Genomic DNA, 18,047 nt, shown 5'->3' with positions numbered 1-18,047 from the left:
AACTATGTGTATACTGTTATTACCACAGACCTCAGAGCTAGATTTTGTGACAAAAGTCAAAATTCAATAATTGTTTCATAAAGTTTTCCCCTAAAGAAAACATAACGTGCATTTGAAAAACATATGTTTATACTTAAGCTTCTCTACACTGAGGGCCTAATTAGGATGGCGGGTGGACATCCTATCCCAATGCTAAAATGGGACACTTTACATATCCCTGCACTACATGGCAGGCACCATTTGGTGCCTGCCATATGGTGCAGGGATATGTAGGGGGCACCATAGGTGCCACCCAAGTCATGTGTCTGGGTGCCAGGGGATAGAGGCCCCTGTAGGTGCCCCCAATGTCCCTTCCTGACAGCCTTTTCATGGTGGGTTCACCGCTATGAAAGGGCCAGCAGAAAGGAACATCGTAATGCCATGGCGGTGCCTGGTAGGCACTGCCACAAATGTAGGCAGTACGACAGTCCAACGGGCTCCTTGAGCCTGTCAGATTAGTGCCAGACAGTTTTTCCACCCGACCGTCCACCCACCATCGTAATGTGGCGGGCGATATTCTGTGCTGCGATGGTGTTGGGACCGCCACCAACAGCCCGTCGTTGGCGGTCCCACCGCCATTGTAATCGGACCCTGCGCCACAATGTTTATTGGTACCCAACTACACTTTTCACTCGAATGAATGGTTGAGTAGACCCACTAGGATTTGAACCTGTGATCATGAGGTCAAGCACAGCATCCTGGCTTTGACGCATTAGTCCACTGAACTACTAGACCGGGTGAAGGGAATCTTCTTTTGCTGATCTTCAGACTCAAACTGCGCCATTTATTATTTAGATATTTTAGTCCATTTCAGAGAAGTACTGTTTATGTTCTACGATATCCATAAAGACCTGTCCATTGTTTAGGAACTGGTCATTATTTAAGCTACCGCAATTGTTTACTCAAGACCTTCTAAGGATGCAGCGCCACAGTAATATCTGCCCTCCTCTTGTGAGAACCTTTATCAAAATATTCAAACATTGCTATTTGGATAGCATATGCTAGAAGACAATACGTTTTGATTAAAAAAGACAAGATTTAATGTATGCACTTAAAAGAAAATTCAAGTATTTGTCACACAGATAAGTTAGAAGATAATATTTTCTGACATTTAATACCAATTGCTTAAAAGATATATGATCTTGGCCATTACAAGGGCAGCAAAGTTCCCAGAATGTTTTCCTTGCCGAGACGGAAAGCTGTCCATCATACATTTCAAACAAAACAATGTGTTAGTTCCTTGTCAAAATATTTTAGCTACTTCAGGAGTATATAAATCAGAACAATTTAAAGGTTAAAACTAAATATTAGTATATAAATAGTTTAAAATGTCTCCTTATTTTTGGTGATATTACAATATGCAGCGTCCATCTGGAGCACATCTTGATAGTTGCGCAAGCATATAAAAGAGTCTCATCTCTCAGGTGTATTTAGCCTTTGAATTGTCAAGTGGATTAGTTGTTGCTGTCTTGCACCAAATGAAAAGGGATTTATGAGAGACCAACAAATGCCTTTCCCACATATGCCTAAACAACGCGGTCTGTAAAACTAACCTGCCTGAACCGCACACATCTTAATCATGCATGTCACTGCGATGCATTTATATATAGGAATATGTTGAAAGTACTATTGCCATGCATGTCATTACCACAAATGCCATTACCACGCATACAATTACAATAAATGTAATACAATATGTAAAAAGAAGGGTTTAATTACAAAAAATTACTTTAAAAAAAATTGCCATTACAAAGGAAAAAGTTAAAAAACACACCAAGCAATATAACAGGGAACCTACTTCACAGACAAAACATCAAATCACACTAACTATATCTCTTAAATAAATGCGTGTCCATGAATACAGTTTTTACAGTAGTCCTACTTTTATTTTAACCCTCTCTGAGCTGCTTGCCCCCACTCAAAATGGCTGTTGTAATGTGTCAGAAAGCATATACTAACGTCTAATTTCAGTTTACAGATTAAATACACATTTAGGCAGATTTTGTCTCATCCTTTACAAACATATTTTCTTTTGAAATATGGAATTCCGCCAGAAACATATAAATTCAGCCACCCACCATTTTGTGATCGGTAGTACACTGACTTCGCTCGTGACCACATGCACCACAGAGAAAGGAAGAAACCAGGGACAGTTTACTTCATCACAATATATTGTATGTGCTCTAATAAGTACAGCACTTACAAAAAAACACCTTTTGTATTAACACCAGAAATCGGAATAAGATATAGTATTGGTACTTTCTTAAAATTTCACAGGTTATTTCTGGAATATTTACTGTTTCTAATTTGCCTACATTAACTGGAGTCATAGCAATGAAAGTTCATTTCGTAAACATTTTAACTGATTTAAAAACGTGAAATAAACAGGCCCATTTTGCAAAATTAAATCGTATTTTTAAATAATTTTAAATATGTTATGAGGTATACTGTGGCAAAAATGACTATTCTAATGCCGCTGGGGTCAGGCCTCAGTGTAGATGCTGGACATTGACTGGGGCAAACATTTCTATTCTAACTCTGCTGGGGGCATACCTCGGGCAGATGCTGGACAGTGACTGGGGCAAAAATTACTATTCTAACTCCACTGGGGTCATACCTCAGGGCAGGGACTGGACAGTGGATGGGGCAAACATTACTATTCTAACTGAGATGTGGACATAAGTCAGGGTAGGTGCTAGAGAGTGACTGTGGGCAAAAATTACTATTCTAACTCCGCTGAGGGCATAACAAGAAGGTTCTGGACAGTGTGTGAGTGGGTGGGAAAAAAGTAAAAACATTAAAGTGATATAAAAAATTAACCGATTTTTCTTTTTCAAACAGATGCATCTACCCTAAAAGAATATAGAAAATTGTACAAGCAGTAGAACCACTCCAACACACCAATCAACAATTTATATGTAAGTAAGAGCAAACAAAAATGCACAGAAAACACTTCCAGTTCACCTCAATTTTAAAAATATGGAATCAATGAACTAATTTTATCTCTCTTCCTTAAAACATATCGGGTGATTACGAAGTCCGTCCGCCATCATCTCGGTGAGTGGGACCGCCCGCCTACAAGGTGGCGGTCTCACAGGGGGAATTACGATGCGACCGCCACTACAGCTGTCGCAATTGCCATAGTTAAAATTGCAGCGGGTGATGCTGTCTGCAGCACCCGCCGCAATGTTGAAAAGGCACGCATTACATTTCCCTGCAGTACGTTGCAGGCACCATGCGGTGCATGCCAGATGGTGCAGGGAAATGTAGGGGGGCACCTGAGCCCCAAAAGAAAGGACACTGGATGAAAGAAGGCCTGCTACTGGCCCCGAATGTCCATTCCCGCCAGCCTTCACATGGCGGCTGAACCGCCATGGAAAGGCTGGCGGGGATTGTCCCAACGCCGGTGCCTGGTAGGCACCGCCGCCATTTCAGGGATGGTAAGGCCTCCGCTGCACCGACGGGCTCATGGATCCTGTCGGATGCGTGTGGTCAGATTTTCCAATCACCACGGTCCTGCCTGCCTTTATAAAATGGCGGGTGGGAAATGCCCTCACGATGGCGGTGAGCCTGCCACTGAAAGCCTGTTGCTGGCGGGTTCACCGCCATCGTTTTTAGCCCCATAATCTCAAGAAATTACCCTACCAAGAAGAAACTCAAACTCACCATTCCTCTCTTTAAACAACCAGCAGCAAGAAATCACCAGGTAAACAAAAAAATGTCACTTTTACAAAAGGTAACTAACAATATTTTTCCTTTAGCAAACAAACAAAGTAACCCAAATACAATAAAAAGCAAAGAAAATGTTAATGTTAGAAGGCATCTAATTATTTGTCTTTTTGTACAGGCAAGCCAAAATAACTTGACATTTTTTTCTCTTAGTAGGTGGCATAACTAAGGATAATATAAACACTGCATTAAATATTTATTCTAACATATCTATTCCTTTTTTAAATGTATTTTACAGACCAACAGCAATGGAATCTGCTCATCGAGAAGAGAGAATAGGCTCCTTAAGTATGGCGGCTATCTTTATTATAAGGATAGGTTGACATGAGTCATTGGAGGTGTGTGCAGTAAATGTTATCCCATTACACAGGTATAGCAGTTACACTAGGTGACATTGTTGAAAGTACCTCCGAGCATAACCACTCGGCCTCTGCAAAGGAGGATAAAATAAGAAAAAGCATATAACAAATACAATTACTTGCTTCTACCTCCAATGAACTCTGTGGCTCTGTTTTGAGGGAGGTATCACAAAACATTCCCATGGATGTAGCCAGATGTATGCCTGCAATACCTAACCCTAGGAAGGAGTATCCAGAGACAAATACAGGCAACAAATCCCCAACGAGTGACCCCTCAAACCTGATCAGACATTAACAATCCGCTTGAACTAACTTTTACTTTCACTAATGAACCTTTCCTATTGCATGACAGCGAAAACCCTCAGAAAAGAAAACTAATATTTAGCACAGCCCAGAACCTGGTACCCCTTGTGAATAGTGATATTTGATTGACTGATGGGACTTTTAAGTACACACACCATCCATTTGCCTCAAATATTACCTATTCATGCTAAAATGATTAAAAATACAGGCCCATTAGTGTACAGCTTATTTCCTGACCAGCAATCCTCACCATACACTGAGTTTGTAACAGTGGTTATAACCAAAACAATGAATAAAAGTCCTAGAACAGTGGCAATGACTTTGAATTGACAAAGATTAATATCATTTGCAAAATGTACCTCACCACCCAAATTCAAGGACGATTTTTCACTTTTCGCAGGCATATCCACGTAAAATTTAAAAAACATCCTTGGTTGAGGATTACATGTCAAACACTAAATTGCACTTTGAATTAAGAAAATTAACAGTGTTACGCTTCATGCCTCCTTAGTATGTGGACGGGTTCTACATATCAATTACTGAATCTGACTACTTTACACAAAAAGAAGACAAATTGTCCCCACTCCTTAATTATTTTGAGGACACATGGATTGGCGATCTAAGCAGGTCAGGTCACATGAGAAAGACAAGGCTCCCCATTGACTGGTGGAACTGTTACGCAACCTGTGTGGAATGGAACAACTCCTTTAATAAATCTATTGCCAGACATCACCCAAACCTATATCATTTCTCGAGAAGTTTGAAGAAGAAGCAAAGTTTCCAAGAAATTGCAATTGTGCAATCTTTTACAAATAGCCTGAACCCCTGGGTTTCACAAAAAGGTAAAGGAATGTCAGAAAGACTATTGACAAAAATCAAAGATTTTTCTTTGATGGGTGCTTCCGATTATTTCGAAAACATTGCCTACATCCTACACTTCTAATAAACTCTAACGCCTTTTTCTGTTACTTGCCTGTTTTAACACCACTCTATTTGAAAGTGGCATTTTAAAAATCACTTTTTTAACAAATTAAAAACAAAATTTCATTCCTACATGAAGATGTTTTCTGTCTTGAACTTCTGGTGACTATTTCAAACCATCTGTCACAAAGACTCTCCTGTACTCCAATAATCCAAACAAGGTATGCAACAGCAAAAGAAAGCACAAATCTTGAGAAATGCTTGTTTCAAAAAATTGCCTCAATCCAACGAAACCAGTGGTTAGTACTTACAAAAAGATTAAGAGCCTTATTATGAGTACCGTGGTCAATAGGACTGCCGTACTCATGGGGGCAGTCAGACCGACATGAACATGTAATTAGTTGTAATTTTTTTTTTATAATTCTAAAAATTAATGCACAGGTATTAAAATTAAGACCTGAGTATTAATACACTTCCTCACCCAACACCCCTATATCCCCTGAATCCTGTGCCTAAAAGTAAGTGTTACATTTAAATATCCATATTTTAATCATTATTTTTAAAATATTAAAAGGTATTAACATTTTATTCTCAGGTACTAAAATTATTTCTTCAGTATTAATACACTCCCATACCCAATTCCCCTATATTCCTTGCCTCAAGTGCACACAAAGTAGTTTTTTAATTAGATATTCATATTTTAATAATAATTTCTAATGTGTTAAAATTAATTCTCTAGAATTCAAATTATTATTAATTATTAATATGCTTCCCCACCCAATATCCCTTTATCCCTCACATCCTATGCTTAAACGTTAGTGTTACAATTACATATCCATATTTAATAATTATTTTTAATATAGTAAAATGTATTAAAATTAATTATCAGGTACTAAAATTAATTTCTGAGTATTAATACCCTGCCCCACCCCCAATCTCCTATATCCATTTCATTTGATGGCTAAAAGTTAGTGTTACAAAAAAGAATCCATATTTTAATATTTTTTTGAAAATATTAAAATGTGTTCACATTTATTCTCTTCTATTATAATTAATATAAAAGCATTAATAAAATTTTCCATCCTATAACTGTATATCCTTTCCATCCTGTGCCCAAACGTTTGTGTTACAACGAAATATCCATAGTTGAATAACTATGTTTAATATATTAAAAAGTATTCTCTTCAATTAAAATTAATACCTGAGCTTTGACGCATTTCCCCACTCAATACCCCGCATCCCTTGCATCCGGTGCCTAAAAATGTGTGTTACAATTAAATTACCATATTAAAATAATTAATAATACCATTGTAAAAGTATTTTGCTAAAAAAGAAATATCTACACCACCCAAAATACTTACCAATGTCTTTACCTGTATACTTACATATATAGGGGTCAATTACGATGTCGGTCAGAAGGACCGTCCGAACAGCACAGCTGTGGGGAAAATTCGACCGACTAACCCGCAATGTCTCCGACCACCATATTATGATGTATACCAGGCAAATCTCTGACTGCATCGGTCGGAGATGACTCCAACGTGACCGCATCGGTCAGAAACGAGTCTGATCCGAACGCTTTGGTCAGAAATTCTGTTCCATGGGGATATCCAATACGCTAATGAATTGGTTGTACCGCTTACCCGATTACAATGTAAATGACGCAGTTGCGGTTTAATGGTGGTTTGTGTGATACATGGCAAGTGTAAAGCTGAGAAGGACACACTAAATAACACAACACCAACCATAGTCTGTGCTCACAAAACTACACATCTGATGCCTATTGAAAGAGTAGACACACCTCCCAATCCACCTATAAAAAACAACTCTTAACAGACCATGATCCTTTGCTATCACAATCATGCGGTTGGCTGGAGACCATGGCCATTCCCCCTGCCGTTCACATGCTAACACACTGCAGTACTAACACTCATTGCACACATCACCATCTTTTTTTGTCACTTTTCCTCTACACCTTTCTAGTTCATACTCACATTCATACTCACACTCACAAAATCACACTCACAATATCTAAAAAGAAGCAGCCACATTTCACAGATGATGAGTTGACAGTGCTTTTGGATGAAATCCTGAGAGTAGAGCCACAGTTATTCAGGACCCTAGTTCAGCAGACTTCCATCAGCCAGAAAAACCAAATTTGGGATATGATCATTAGTAAGGTGAATGCAGTAGTCCCTACCCTGCACACAATGGGTGACATAAAAAAAAGTGGTACGACATACGGAGGAGGGACAAGCCTTTTGCCAGCAAAAACCACCTGGCCGCACAACAGACTGGTGGTGGCCCTCCCGTTTCACCTGTGCACTTTACTGCCTGGGAGGAGAAGGTGCATGTCATCATTCCAACGAAGAGCTTGTTTGAAATCATGGAAGAACTGGAGTAATAAGAACTAAACATTTGTCACAAGTTATCCATAACAGCTCAGCAGACATCACTGTAATGGTCAAAGTTAGCTCAATATTCATTGAACTAAACAAAGCAGTAGTCAAAGGATATGTGATGTGTAACTAATGCTGTTAACCTGGATACCTGCAATGAAGGTCAAAACACACAAAAACATTGAGATTAACAGATGTCTAGCTGTATTCTGGAAGTGAATACCCTGCAAGTCAGCATAGCTGCAACTACAAAATCAGTACACATCCCAAAACATGGCTCATAACTACAGTAAGTACTTACCATTTATGTAATTCTAACCACTACATCAAGTAATCCAAGCTCACAAAAGAATAGGACTACACCTCCCATAAACCACTTATGCCCCACCTAAGAACACCAGGCACCTGCATTAGCCATCTTGTCATCACACTTCCCCTCACAGTTAGGTAAGCATAGGCACAGGTGGGCTGGTTGGGCTGGTTGGGGGGAGTATTTGTGGGACAGGGCCTGATGGGAGTTGTGGGCATTTCAAACACTCCTCCTCCTACCCAGCTCACCTGGGCCTCACTTCCCCTAACAGGCAAGAACCCATAGATCCAGGTGTGCTGTGTGGGAGGAGGACTTACTGCACTGACCACAAATACCAGCAGCCCTCATAACCATAACTCAAGAAAAAATATCCTCTGTAAAGTACCTTCAAACACATTCACATCACATCTAACTATGGATTGTAATTTACAAATCCCTGAGCTGTGTATACACAATGCTATGCACATACACACTTGAACAATTAGGCGAATGTAACCAAGACTCATGAGTTGAAAACATTGAGCACATCACACATACCATGAACATTTTTTGAAAGGAATTACACAGAATGTGACAATGTAGATTGTCACACCAATGTGCCTGGTGATACATGGACTGTGCACAGGAATCAGGAATAACAACAACTACAATTTTGAATCAAAGATCATATACTTCATGCCCATTCTTCAGTTGTACAGCTCACTATTCCGCCAGTGTAATCTGTCAGTGGACATGTTAAAAATAAACAGTACAGTACCATGTTAGCATATAGTTGAAGCAGAACCCCAATACACATCTTGTAAAAGTAGCATTTGTCATGCCTAATCTAGGATAACATCATGGGTAAAGTTGTCGGTTAATCCATCTTAAACTGTTTGTTGACCCAGGCATGTACTTAATGTGTACCAGTTGAGGTGAGATGGACACACCATAATTGACTGTGTCATTTCTGTACCCACAGGCCAATCTGGGAACACCTCCATGGCCAATAATGACAACAGCCAGGCCCAGACTTCAACCCGACATGAGCTCACTGGTGGTGAAGACTCTCCTGTATCCTCGGATGTGGAGGAGCAACCAGGGACATCAGGTTTGGGACTGTAGACAGCACCAACATGCCCAGCAGGGTCCACCGCGACACACAGCTGACCCCTACCCTGCAAGATACATCCTCAACCACGGGCAACACCAGAAACCCCGCAACACTGAATACTCTGGAGTTGACGGACACCAACACAGTCAATGAGGAAGGAGGTTCATGTTTGACTGTGCCAGCACAAACCGTTCCTGCCCGTGGGGGTAGGGGTGGAAGGAAGGAACCCGTGGATCCATGTCCACAATCAGCTGGTGCCACAGATGCTGGTCCAGACCTTTCCTGGGCACTGAATGCCTTTGAGTGGTACCAGGGAGCAATGGCCCAGATTGCTTAACACCTCTAGAACCTTGAGCAACTGCAGGTCTCATTAGACCAAAGACTGGAGCAGCATAACCAACAAATGGATGAGGTCATAGGGGCACTGAGGGATATCAATTTCACCCGCCACCAGGCATATGCTCATCAAAGTACCACTCCCTGTTTGCCTACTCCATATGTGCCCTCAACATCTGCACAAGTCACAGGGAGAGACGTTGAGACAGACAGTGTCCCCAGTACCCCAGGAAAGTGGGATGGGTCATCCGAGGAAAGATAAGGGAGTGTCGGATGGCAATGCTCAACCTTCCGGCAGTCAAACAAGGTGCACATGATGTTCTCCACTGTGTGCTGAGCTTTCACTTTGCTGACTGTCCATACAAACTGTTCCACATCTGTTGGAAGGACAATGTTGGACTTTGGACTCGAGTAGCTGTGGCTATCATCTGTTGGATTTCATCTTCAAACACAGTCAACTTCACTCATATTTAATTTACAATCACATACCCCTATTGTATCTCTCACCTACTCACCATGTTTGTAAAATAAAACACTGTTCACATCAATATTGGCTCATGTTGTGGCTCTAACATCTATCTCAAAATGTGGTTATTCTCATGTGATCACTATGATGACGGTGTGAAGAACCTAGTTCAACAAGTATATGTAAGTTGTCACTTATGTGTCACAAAGTCAATCCAACTTGGCAGCACAAGATAGAAGTACGCAATCAGTGTATCTTACAAACTGTAGTCCATGGTACATGTTCACAGATAGTCAATTGTATAACCAAGCATCACAAGTTGATATCCCACTCACCAATCTGTGTCAATAGACAATTTGAACATGTTCAATAAACTAAACCACTTGTTAGGATGGCCTACATCACAAAATGTACACTTCAATGTGTAAACCTTTTTATTTTACTTATACAATCTGATACAAGATGACAAACAACATAAATACCAGACACAATCAGTAGCTCCAAAAAAAAAATGAAACAGGCCTGATAGGTTTGAATGGAGTCTGTGCCAGACATATCTACCATAAATCCATGTACATGTTGGTCTCAGACACAGCATCAGAGTCCTGGTGATGCCACAACTCCGATAGTCCCCTCAGTTGTCAACATGGCAAAGTTAACTGAAATCAAAAAAATTAACATAGTTTAGCACTCAATCATGTCTCACAATATCAAAGGAAAATGAAACTTCAGCCCGAACAATGTCATTGTTAACACTAATTAGGCTTGACTGACACACAGTGCATCTAACTATTACCATATCTAAAACTAGTCTTCCACAAACCTAAGCACACTTATCAGACACTGTGATGTGTACATATACATAGTCGAGCAGCTACACAACAACAAGCAATGTTGACTTGTGACATCATCTGATTGCATACTTACATTCATGGAAAAAAGTTGTGGATAATCTGTTGTCGCAAGTCCACTCCAGCTTCGTCACCACTGTCCTCATTGCCCAAGCCTGGATCCTCAATAGATGGTATCTGCTGGTCTCCTTCCTCCTCAATTAGAGGGATGTTTTTAAGAATTGCCACATTGTGTAGCATGCAGCAGGTAACAACAATCTGGCACACCTTTCCTGGGGCATATTGGAGGGCTCCTCAGGTCTTATCATGACAGCGGAATCTTGCCTACAGAAGGCCAAAAGTCTGCTCCACTTATCCATCCATTGGCCTCATTAAATCAGGCATCTACTGGTGTGAGTGGATTGTGCAACAGTGTAAGTAACCATGGCTGGTTGGGGTATCCAGAGTCACCTACGTGGAAGATAGTAATGAGTGTTATGGTCAACCAACACATTCATATCTGACATACAAACCCACACTCAACAATATTCTCATGAAACATTACTTACCAACAAGCCAGGCCTGCTCAGGTAGCAATTGACTCAACGAATGGGGTATGATGCTGTTAAGTAGGATATATGAGTCATGTGCGGAAATCTGGCACAGACGTGTGAAATAAACATATCAGGCAAACACACCACCTGGACATTGATGGAGTGGAAGTGCTTCCTGTTGCTATAAACCTGCTCATTGGCCTGTGGTGGAACCAAAGCAACATGAGTGCCATCAATTGCTCCAAAGACATGGGGAAATCCCCCTAAAACATAAAAATCTCTTTTGATGGTTGCCAATTCTCCTACTGTTGGGAACTTTATATAGCTCTTCATTTATTGGGTCAATGCTTGCGCCATATCCTGAAGAACATTACTAAACATGTCTGTGACATTCCACCAGATGTTGCAACTGTGTATTGGAATGATCCTGTGGCAAAGAAATGTAGTGCTGCCATCACCTTGACCTTGGGGGTCAGTGCTCTTGGATAGGTAAGTGGCACTGCTATGAAGGTGTCAACTGCTGGCACAATTCTTGGATGGTTGCCTGAGTGAGACGGTATTTTCTGATCATGTCTCTCTCTCTTCCATTGTTTGGATGTCTGGAAATGTCCTGTTCACAGGAGGCAGTCTTTCGGCTCCTCCGCGATACCTATGTGTAGGGTGTGTACACAGCTTGTGTCAGTTTACAATGTCCCAAGCAAAATGTACTTAGACAAACAGCAAAGAGCAGCTAACCGCACATAACACTTCATGTCAGTGAAAAACACATTTCACAGAACCTTATTTATTTGAAACAAATCACAGAATACATGTCATTGCTAAATGTTGATAAGGTGTTCGTGGACACAGCAATGGTAGTGAAGTAGTGTCTTTGCACTAGTGGCAGTTGTTTCTCCTGAAACATCAAGCAGTACATAGTCCACAACTCACAAGACAAGAACATTTAACTTAGGTTTACTGAATTATTTATCTTGTTCATCTGACAACACAGTAGGTTTGTGTTATGCATACCATCCTGGACACCACATACATCTAGTGTATCACTGTGCAATTTATGCCGACAAATGTTACAGGGTGGAGACTGTCATGTCTGTATTCCACATATACTAACATACACAAACCATTGCCAATGCACAAGTTCCTTAAGATGCTGATGTACACTGAAGTATAAAACACTGTCTTATGATATTAATTTGATGTGCAAAGTGTCTGTAGGCTGTGTAATGGTAGTGCGTAGTTTGCATCTTGAAATGTAGTATCCTGAACATCAAACACACCTCATTTCCACCTGCACAGAACACAGATCACACACCGGCTCACAGTGGATTCTAAAACTGTAATTTGGTGTATCTTGACCTGTACATGCAACTGGCATACATATTGACTGTGAAAAATTGAAGATACAAAACAGTTGTTGGTTTTTTCTGTTGTGATTAGCCTCCCAATAAGTCTGTCATGCTCCTCTCAAGGTTAGGTCATCATGGGAGTGTGGGAGACAGAGTTAGATGCTCCTTTCACACGCAATATAGTGTTTTCAGGCATGGTGTGTCATAAACACAATACATTTTTGCACCGACTGATACATTTTTTAAAGGACGCGGTAGGCAGTTTGGAACCGATTCAGACACAGCAATGGGCTGTAACTTGTTATGGTGACAGTTGTGGCTTGCTGATTGGGTCCACCTCCAGCGTACACTGATGCAGTACACTTCCATTAGTTATGTTTCAAAACTACTTGAGGACCACAGAGTTTTAAACCTGAGCTGCTTTGAGGTGTTTTATTCTTGGGTTACCTTTCCAGCAGTTGATGCAAATGATAATTTTTCCATGCTCACATGGTGGCTGATCTTCCAGCAGCGTATCATCCTAATGCGATGATTGAAGTTCAGTTGACTTCCTGGGAGCATACTATTTGGTTTAACAGCACCCTTCCTCATCCTGTCTCTTTTGTTAGTATGTGCCCCTTAAGTATAGATGGGGCTTCTTGGCCAGTTTTGGCTGGTTTCACACCGAATCCGGACTATCTCAATGTTACTGTAGCAGAGCTTCGTTTTCTATCTGCACAAGTAATTCAACTCTATAGACAGGTCATACAATTTGTTTCTTGTTCTTTTTTAGTAGCTCTGACTGGAGCTGTGCCTCTGGCACCTGTGCATTGCGGAGACCTTGTAATTAGTCCTGTCAGGATAAACTCTGTGATGGGCAAACATCCTGAGAATCGGGAGGGTAATTGAACAGCTTTATGCTGTTTTCCCATATACTAGTCCTGTAGAGAAACACAGAATCATTACTATGTGTTTGCAGAGTGGGCTGATTCCTCCTCTAGCAGACTGCAATACCTGGAGGACTGTGCTTGCATCAGTGTATACACTGTGCTTTGGCACCCCCTCAATGAGCGTACTACCAAGCGTTCTAAAACGTGTTCAGGATGAACACAGGGCTGGTCCAGCCCTGGATTTGGGGATGAAATTAGTGAGAATATTTTCTATTGTCTCCGACATGATTCTGGCTAACTTTAAAGATGAAGCAGTTTGCTTGCAGGTGCACCAATGGCTAGTGGCGGTGGCGGACACTGATTGGGAGTGACAGTTGTCGATTATTAGTGCAGATGTTTATACATCCCTAGGACGCAATAATTTGGAAGTCAGACCATTAACACAAGTTCAGAATACACCCCCTCCGGACAAGGAGAGTTGTCCAGTCATTCCAAAAAAGACATGGAACAAAAACATGCAGCAGCAGAAGCCTAGGTCTCATGCTGGTTCACATCCACCTTACGCTTCTGAGCGTGGATATGATTTATTTGATTGCTCTAAAATTAAGACACCTGAGAGGTTCCAGGTTCCTGATCCCCGTTCTCCTAATTCCTTTCAGGAATTGTCGGATCAACAATTTGGCAGAGGGGTACGGCAGGATCACAGACAGTGCAAGTCCACGTAACAGAGGCGAGACCCACAGCACTAGTTTGACGTGAAAGTCCAAAGGGAGGAACCACCTCAATATCAATCCCCATTTCAGAAGGAAAACGTTGCAGCTATGACTGCTAAGTATGCCCCAGACAGTGATAACCCTCCTCCTAGACAGGAGTTGGGTTGCGACTCTCTCCGACAGCGTGGCAGAAGTTACCATAGTTCAGCAGACATTCCACTAGCGTCTGGAGCCAAAAGCAACTGACACTTTTTCATAACTGTTGAAACTGCAGACTTTCGTACAGTAGGGCACTATGTGGGGGCCATATGGCCTGACCAGTCCTCTAATGCTAGCTCCCATGACACAAAGCTAAGGAGAATCTAGGACATATAGTCTGCACTTTGACTTTTTGATGCAAGTAAAAGGAGCTCACTCATTAGCATGGTGGGTTTCTTAGGTCAGTGCGATGTGGAAATACATTCATCAACAAACATCCGCAAAAGAGGGAAACAACTGATTTGAGTAACCAAAATAAATTGTCTAAAACATAGATTCATACAGACATAATGAGTGGTGAACACGTCCTTGCAGGAATCCTAGATTGCAGATTTCAGCAACATCCTTCCTATGAATGGCTGAAGACCGCCTAAGAAATACAGACTGTGAACAGGAAGCAGGGTCTCAGAATCTCAGTGCATGACTACAACAACACAGAAACAAGAGGTCAGCTAGAGGGCCTGAGTTGACCCATCCCACCTTACATTACATCCCTCCGCAGACTAGTGAGACATGGGGCTGTACAACAACCCACAGGCACCGGCTCTCAAAGCTTTCTATATCATACGTCAACACGATCCAGCTGTCAGTGCTCCAAGGCAGAACCAAGGGGTTCAGTCTACCTTTCACATATTATAATAATCATCCATAATTATGTCTCCTGACAGCAAGAAGAATGACAGCTGAACAGCAGCAGGTTTCCTTGACAGCCGAAGTACACAAAAATTACAACTATCCATTAATGAGATTGTGCATTTCTTCACGCAGCACCTCTTCTCCGGGCAATGGTGCCTGGTTTTATGGCTACAGTACATTGTAATAGATCATTTCTTGCATGCCCTGCTCCGCAATTGTACTGTCGTCTGCACCGTTACCCACCACTTCATAACCAAAGGAGTTCTCCTTAAAGTCCTCTGTTTCCTGTTGACTATCCATTTCTGGGTGATCTGCTTCCGGTACCGCCATTGTTTGATCTTGATTATCCAAGTTGACGTCCACAACTCCATGTTTGACCTTCATGTGGCGGCTCAGGTTCCCCTTTAGATTAAATTTGCTTGAGGAGTATGGACATTTATAGGGTTTGCTCCCAGCGTGCAGGTGCATGTGACCCAGCAGATTATACATGCGTTGAAAGGACATCACACACACCTTGCATTTGAAAGGATTGACTGGCGTGGATCAGCATATGCTGCTTCATGTTGGCATGTAGGGTGAACTCTCGCCCACACACCTCAAATTTGAACTCCTTCACTCCCTTGTGCGTGAGCAAATGCTGCTTAAGATGGTGGATCTAGCTGAACTCCATGCCACACTCAGTGTAGACAAATGGGTGTACATTCTGATGCTTCAACGTGTGATTTTGCAGCTGGCTGCGGTAGTGCAATGTTTTGTTACATTCTAGGCACTCATACAATGTAGGACCCTGGTATGAGGATATGTGACACTTTAGCTGTGTGAGTGTGGCTAAGCCCAGACCACACTCCACACACAGTGGCAGCACCTGTTCTCGTGTTTCACTTCATGAGCTTTCAGTTCACTGGTGTAGGCAAAGCCACGGCCGCAGAAGCGGTAGTTGTATAGCTTCACATCAGAGTGCAGTCGCATATGCCTCTTCAGGTGGCTCGTCTGAGTGAACGCCTTACCACACACTTTACACTTGTGTGGTCGTGTGCCTTGATGAGTTAAAAGATGTGTATGCAGGTGACTTGGCCGTTTGAAGAGTTTGTTGCAATGTGGGCATGAGTGGGGTTTGATGCCACTGTGGCCAAGGATGTGTGTCACCAAGTTGTACTTTGAGGTGAAGAATTTCTCACACAAATGCGACATTGCCACAGTTTCTGCCGGCCACCAGTTTCCACCAAATAGGAATCATCAATCTGGACATTGATGTCAAGACGGTCCAGTTGAGCCTTTTTGTTGTGTTGCCTGCTAGAATCATTGGTTTCGAAATCAGGCTCATTTGCCACACATAGTTCTGCCCATTTTCTCCAGGCAATGTGGGCACATGACCCTCTGTCTATGTAAAAGAATTTTGGTCTACATCACACTCCTGCTTCATATTGTCCGACTTCTTGCCTTCAGGGGCTGCATACATTGTTGACTCAGAGTAGCTATCTTGTGCAATGTCCTAGCGGTCATGAGAATAAGCCTCTGTAGCTATATCATTTTGTTGGTGTGAGTTCCGGATACGTCGGGGTCTCCTGTGGAACGTACTCATGTCGATCATTTTCACACTCCTGCTTTGAACAGTGTTTTGCTCCTCCTGGCCTTCCAGAGGGTTACTCTCAGTTTCATTTTTACGTGATGAAAGGGTAGTCATCTGGTACATGTGATCCATTCCCTCCTCTTCTTCAGCTTTCTCATATTTAATTTTAGGCACAAGCCTTACTGGGGGTCTCTTTTTCCTCCTCGTGTGATTTTCTGCCTTAAATGCTTACTCTTCCTGTGGTTCTGCTGCGACCCGAAACACAGCTTCTGAGTAAGTTCCACCCTCTTGTTGCTCTACTTCAATGTCCGATGTCTAACAGCTCATTCCCAGAGGATGGGAAGAAGCCGCTAGGACTAATGGTGGCCCCAAGCAGCTCATTTTCCAACATCAGGCCCAGGACTGCTGTCTGAGCCAAGGAGAGTACCACCACACCATCAGTCTGCGTTCCGAGAGTTGGCGAAGCGCTCCATCTCTCATACCATCTGGCTAGTTTAGCATTTCCTAGACAGTGCGGGCGTCGAGGTTCTGCTCTTCCTGGAGGTCAAGGTTCCTTCGATTTGGCTCCAATCCTTAGGGGGAGGTGGGGTTGTGTCTTCTATCCCCAAGTAGAGAAGAGAGCAGCTCGGGTTCCAGTGACCTGTTTGGCTGCCTCCTCTGATTTAGCTTGCTTCCTTTTTTGTTGTTCTTCCTCTTTTCTCACTTCCTCTCTCTGTTATTCACTCCCCTTATCTTCTACTCCCCCCTACAAAAAATACCCTCTTTTTCTCTCTCCAGCTTCCTTCCTGCGTCTGATCTATCTACTCTTTCACCTCTCCAAGTCCCTCCCACAGTCTGCTCCTGTCTTCCTTCCACTAATCAATCAATCAATCAATCAATCAATCAATCAATCAATCAATCAATCAATCAGAGCATTTGTAAAGTGCACTACTCACCCGTGAGGGTCTCAAGGCGCTGGGGGGAGGGGTGTTGCTACTGCTCAAACAGCCAGGTCTTGAGTAGCCTCCTGAAGGTTAGTAGGTCCTGGGTCTGTCGTAGGAGGATGGGGAGGGTGTTCCAGGTCTTGGCGGCGAGCTGGGAGAATGGTTTGCTGCCGGTGGTCGTTCTTTGGATGCGGGGGACAGTGGTGAGGGCAAGGTCGGCGGAGCGGAGCTGGCGGTTCGGGGTGTAGAAGGTGAGTCGTCTGTTGAGTTATGCCGGTCCGGTGTTGTGGAGTGCTTTGTGTGCGTGGGTGAGGAGCTTGAAGGTGATCCTCTTGTTGACAGGATGCCAGTGCAGGTGTCTCAGGTGTGGTGTGATGTGGCTGCGGCGAGGGA

The 18,047-nt window shown here is 42.4% G+C and overlaps 1 pseudogene; it reads right to left on the bottom strand.

Annotated features, from left to right (window-relative positions):
* Positions 1-15,329: 15,329 nt before the first annotated feature.
* LOC146863969 (uncharacterized) lies at positions 15,330-17,216 on the bottom strand (annotated as a pseudogene).
* Between the last annotated feature and the right edge of the window lie 831 nt (positions 17,217-18,047).

Source organism: Triturus cristatus, chromosome 2_1, assembly GCF_964204655.1.
Source record: "Triturus cristatus chromosome 2_1, aTriCri1.1, whole genome shotgun sequence".
Classification (NCBI taxonomy): domain Eukaryota; kingdom Metazoa; phylum Chordata; class Amphibia; order Caudata; family Salamandridae; genus Triturus; species Triturus cristatus.
Note: the sequence above shows the minus strand (reverse complement) of the source record. Positions and strands in the feature narration are given on the sequence as shown.